Raw genomic sequence first — 6,066 nt, forward strand, 5'->3', positions numbered from 1 at the left:
TCTCCATCATTTCTGTGTTGCCAAAAACAACCCCAGTGCGCAGGGTACAGGCAAAAACAACAGGCCTGCCAGCAGAGAGCGGCCAGAACTTCAGCAGCCATCAGGCCCCCGGCCCGCCCTGCCCCAGAACCATACTGCAGTTCCATGGCCTCCAAGAGCCGGAGGCTCTGCCCAGAGGCGGGAGGGGCTGGGCTGGAGGCCCCGAGCTGACAGCGCCCACACTTCCGAAGGGAGGCAGTACCAGTGCCCCTCTGAGGCAGGCAGGTAGCAGCAGGGCCCCAGCTTCTGTTGGCCATCTGCTCTTCTCTACCTCATTAGGGTTTTCACATGTGTGTTTTATTGTTTTGTTTTGTTTTCTAATATGTTTTATTGGTTTCAGAGAGGAAGGGAGAGGGAGAGAGAGATAGAAACATCAGTGATGAGAGAGAATCATTGATCGGCTGCCTCCTGCACGCCCCCTACTGGGGATCGAGCCCACAACCCGGGCATGTGCCCTTGACCAGAATTGAACCCAGGACCCTTCAGTCCACAGGCCAACACTATCCACTGAGCAAAACGAGCTAGGGCACATGGTTTTTTTTGTTTGTTTGTTTTTATTGATTTAGTGAGAGAGAGAGAGAGGACAGGAAAGAAACATCGCTTTGTTGTTCTACTTATTTCTGCACTCATTGGCTATTCCTTGTATGTGCCTGACCAGGGATTGAACCCACAACCTTGGAGTATTGGGATAACGCTCTAACCAACTGACCTACCTGGCCAGGACACACCATGAGTTCTTAAACTGAGGTTTCACAGATCCCCTTGATACGCTGGTGGAAGCTTTGGCCCCTCTTCCCAAGTAACAGGCATATAGACACATCTTTGAACAGGTATTTTCAGGGGAGGAGTTGATTCCTGCACCCACCAGGCCCATTCATGGACCCCAAGTTATGGTGTTTTCAACCCCTGACTTAGAAGAACATCAGTGTCTCCGCCTGCAGCCCCGAACCCTTTTCAGTTACGAGGTTCTTGACGGGCCCTCCCTGCTGAGTATGCCAAGCCTCTCCAGGGACCCAGGTGAGGGAGGGAGCCGCCTGCTCTGCCTGCAGCCCCAGGACACCGTGGAGGAAGTCCTGAGCTTTGTGCACAGAATCCTAGGTGCCACGCGGCTACCAAATCAGTCACCTGCACAGGATGAGCTGCTCTGCCCTTCCTGTTGCAGCCCCAGCCAATGAGCACTTTACAGCAGTGACCAGGCTGAGCAGCTCTGAAGGACGGGGCAGGTGGGGGGCCGGGGGGGAATACTGTGTAGGCTCATACTTTGCCATGACCCTTGGGAGACCGATGTGGGTCATAACTGAAGTGAAGGCACTGGCCCCTCATCTCAGACATAGCCATCCCAGCACATCTGCCCACACCCAGATGGGAAGCTACAACCACAAATCACTGAGGCCAACCCCGAAAGCCAGGCCAGGCAGTGGGGAGCTTGCTACGTGCCCCCAGCCATTCAGCTCCAGCTCCTCCTGCCACTATGTCCCAGCCCACCATGCAACTGAACTCCTGGACCTGTAGCTGCAGATCCTCCTTGGGAGTGTTAACACCTCCTTTGTCCATGTTTCCAGGGGCCTTTCCTAGGCACGCCTGACCCAGAGCGGGTCTGAATCAGCAGTCCAAAGCCTGGGCAGAGTGGGTGCAGGGCTGAGCCACCAAGCAGGGCGCCAGGACAGGGGAAGGGAGGAGGACACGGCACCACGGGAAGCAGCTCCCCTGCGGCTGTCCCCCAAGAGCTGGCCTGGCAGAACCTCAGAAAACGCAGGCCCAGAAGGGAGGCACTGGGGGACCAGCCTCTCAGAGGGAGGAGTGAGCTGCTCAACGACCAGGCAGGCTTTGACAGTTTCTGACTCGATCTCCCTAATTCCCCAGAGAAAAGGAGGGAATGATGGGCCAGGGATGCCCAGAGGAGGCCTGAGAACTCAGGAGTAAGTCCTTGACCACGTCAGGGCCACCAGCAGCTGGGGAGTTGGATGCAGCTGAGCTGAGGAAGGGCCCAGGCCTCCCCTGGCAGCGCAGCGTGCGAGGACCCTGGGTTCACAGCCTTGGCCCACTCCAGTCTGGGACCGCGAGACCTGCCCTCTGGTCCCTGTGCCAGCGAAGTGAGGGCAGGTGGAGGGGCCCCACAGGAAGGAAAGGGCAGGGCCAGGAGGGCCTGTGCAGGAACGAGGCTGAGAACTGGGCCCCGCTTCCCCAGTGCAGCCCCTGGAGCAGCCACCTGGCCAGAAAGGCCCTCCAGGCAAGGTGGTGCCTACCCCTTCTCTTCCAGGGACAGGCCTAGGCAGGGAAGAACCTCTGAGTCCTCAGCCTCTGGCACCTCTCCCAGCCCTGCCCCTGATCTGGGAACATCACTGCAAAGGCTCGCTATCCCCCCAGTAACTTGGAAACAGCCTGGCTGACTTCATCCCCGGTTTACTCTAAGGTTCAATGCAGCTGGCATAACACGCCTCTGAGAGCACCTTGATGCTCACAGCATCATCACTCCTGCCTGCCCTGCTGTCATGTAACCGTAACTGCTCCAACCCCGGACAGAGAGATGCTGCTTGGCGCCTGGGATCTCCTCCCTCGTGAAGAATGGCTGTCCTATCCTGAGCCCAGCTCCAGATTAAGAACCAAGAACTGTGCCTGAGATTTCTTCATTTTTGGTGATGCGTTCTGGGCAGCAATAGCTATGGGCACCTAGAAAGAGGCCTTTTTCACGAGTCCCCAACTTTTAGGTCAAGCTCCTGGGTGAGGGGTGAGAGGGCCTGGGGGGTTTCTCTGCCCTGGGAGTGGAGGCTGGAGCCTGAGGGCACTGCTCCAGCTGCCATGACGCTCACCCTGACCTCCCTGGGCTCTGATCCGTTGTCAGGCCTCCATTCGCTTGGACTCAAGCCTCGTTAGTCCTTGTGGGTTCAGAGAGCTGATCCTCTGGCCCTGCCACGGCCAAGCTCCTTAGAATTGCCCTGGAGACCCTCGGGCAGCACCTGGCCCCCCATCTGCGCTCAAGAGACAAGGAAAGGACCAGCCGTTGCTCCTCGCCCACAAAGCTGGTTCCAGCAAAATGGCCCCTCCCGCCCCCCAAGGCTGCTGGAGCCGCCTGGCTCTGCAAGCGCTAGCCTAGAGCACGGAGGGCAGACAGATGCCGGGAGGCAGAGGCCAGAGGTTCCATGGGCCCCAGAGATTTTCTGAGTTTGGGGGAAATGAGGAAAACTGGAAAAATCAGAAGTAGAAACAAGGGTAGAAACGGCAAGGTGTGCAGAAGGTGAGAGCTCCGTGGAGTCGGATGCAGGGCCGGGCCGGCCAGTGTCTGTGCAGGACGCTGTCCGACAGAGAAGAGGAGGAGGCGGACTCGGACGTGGACCTGTGCCCATTACTTATGGGCGCGTCACTTGAGTTCCATCTCCAAACCTGGGCTCGGCCTGGAGACTGAATGTCCCTCACAGCTGCTCCTTCCTGCAATAACAAGACTGACATCACTGTTGCCAGGGAAATGGTGTTTTGATTAAAATCATGTGACAGCTATTTCGTGATTCAATAAACAAATTGTCTGTTAACCCTCCTGACAGAGCCCCCCCAGCAGCTGTCATCAGGGAGCAGCCTGCAGACTGTCCAGGGCAGTCCCACCTGGCCTGGCAGGACAGACCAGGTGGGCGTGGTGGCCGGTGCCCCGGCAGGTCCTGCCTGGGAGACACATGCCACTTCAGAGAGAAACGGCTCTGCAGACACGGAGGCCCAAAGAGGGACCAAAGAGGAGGGACCAAAGAGGCACCAAGGAGGGACCAAAGAGGCACCTTTCACCAAAAAGAACTGGCTCCCGCACCGTCGGGACATTCACTCTTGGACCAAGAGGCAGGCCTGAGCCCTGGGAGGAGGACTGGCTCCCACATGGGCCCAAAGCCAGCCAGGAACTGGGGAGAGTTGCTAGGGTTCTGAGCAGCCAGCGTTCACTCTGACCCCATTTGGGCAGTTGGGCGAGTTTGCTGTGCACCCCGGACAGTGAGTGAGGGGTTAAAGAACAATTTCTGGTTTGTAATTGGATGACTTCCTGGATCACTCACTTGGCCGCTGGCCCCTGACATGCAGGGCCGTGCCTGGCAACAGCTAACACCCTCTCTGTCTCACCCCGAGTCATTTTCCTTAAGTGAAACAAGTGCAGGGAAGGCTCCCTGTGTGACGGAGCAGGGCCTTCTGGGCTGAATGAACTGCACACTCATTGGCCTCGAGCTGCTGGGCCTGGCCATCCCCGCCCCCCCCCCCCCCCCCCCCCGGGGACAGGACGGGGTTGGAGGAGGGTCTGGGTATTGCACATGTTCACCACCACCTGACAACTGGCGCTGACAGCACCTATGCCTGGAGTTGTGAGAATTAGGTGGGATTGTGCCAAGCGCTTGACAAGGTGCCTGCAGTTTGGAGGCTCGGGCATGGCCGCTAATACTCTTTCTGCAGCTTGTGGCTCTCACAGGGCCACCTACAGGCCTGAGCAAGCCTGCCAGGGCGGGGTCGCCTCCGCCAGTCTGTGCTCAGATCAGGGGCAGACCACACATTTAATGACATGGCCAGCTGACCCTGCATTTGTAGGAAAACCTAACTCCTTGTTTAAGTCTGTGGTTTAGACCTAACAACTATTATTCCTGCTCCTTCCACCAATGTGTCTTCCCCAAGGCCAACTCCGTGAAACTGAAAAAGGCTGACCCCCTCAGGCACCTGTCGGCCAGGGGCCGGCTGCGGCTGTGAGCGGGGTCACCCCAGCACTGCTCTACAGGGTGACTGCTGGCCAGCCCCGCACACCTGCCACAGCCACGCCGGCCGGGTGGCCTGGGCTCCCTCTGCGGGCGATGGACCACAGAACTCCCCATGGATCGCCCTCTACGGGGCAGTCGTGGAGCGATGGCGGGCCCTGTCCAATCGCATCGCACCCACCTTGGCTGGCCTGGCGCCAGTGCGTGTCATAGCGAGGTCCTCCAGAAGGTCGTCCGGAAGGTCGTCCTGCTGTTTGGCCGATTTGCATATTACACTTTTATTATTATAGATGGTATTATTTTCCATACAAACAGCCGTACACCTACTCTTGCCCCACCCTGTATACTCTCTTGGCCCTAAAAACGTTGCTGTCCTCCGGGACGGAGCTCCCCCTGCCTGCTGCAGCAGCAGGCCACGCGACTGTCCTCCACCCACACCTAAGTCCCTGGGAGGAGAGGCCTCGGGCCCAGGGTGTCTGTGCGCGTGCCTTCTGGTGTCCTCTCCAGGCCTCTGGGTCGCAGGAGGTCCTCGTCAGCCCCAGGGGCGCTGGGCTCTCCACAGCCCACGGGGAAATCTAGCTTCCTCAGCCCGTGGGCCACCACTAGCGACAGACGGCAGCACAGAAACTGTCCCTGGGCGGGCATGTCCCAGCCAGGATGCCTCCGTGGCTCAGGTGTGGCCGTGGGGAGGCACATGCACCTCCGTGCGGAGGAGGCGGGGTGACCCCAGGACCTCACTGAGGGTGCTTTTCCTCCAGAGCGGCACAAAGAGCCACCCATCAGCCTCATGGTAGCGGGGCTGCTCCCTACTCGGTCCTGCCGGCCTACAGAGCCCCAGCCAGACAAGCGCTGGCTCCATTCAGGACTGAGAGCACCGGTCAGAAAGCTCTGCAGAAAGCAGCAGCTTGGCTTTCCTACCCAACGAGGAACTAACTCCCCATCCTCCACATTCCCCTCAACTGAACATTGTCATTTCCTGGACACAGCAGGCTCATGGGGAGGAGAGAGGGGCTATTTTGGGTACAAAGAAAGGATTGGAGACACGTGAGTGAACAGGAGAAGCGCAAGGAACTGGCTGGAAACAGGAGAATCCGAGGGAACGATTACTTAGGAGCAGACCAGTCCCCAGACCTGCTAACAAGGTAGGTCCTCTCGCTCAGGTCACACCCAAGCAGCCAACAGGAGGCTGTAAGCCAGGAGCTTCAAAATGAAAACAGGTCAGAGGAACTGAAGTCAAAGGCAAAAGGGTAGGACAAGCACCCAGCTTGTGGCTACGGCCCTGCCATCTCTGTGGGGAGGGTACCACGTGACTTCC

Source organism: Myotis myotis, unplaced genomic scaffold, assembly GCF_014108235.1.
Source record: "Myotis myotis isolate mMyoMyo1 unplaced genomic scaffold, mMyoMyo1.p scaffold_m19_p_10, whole genome shotgun sequence".
Taxonomy (NCBI): Eukaryota; Metazoa; Chordata; class Mammalia; order Chiroptera; family Vespertilionidae; genus Myotis; species Myotis myotis.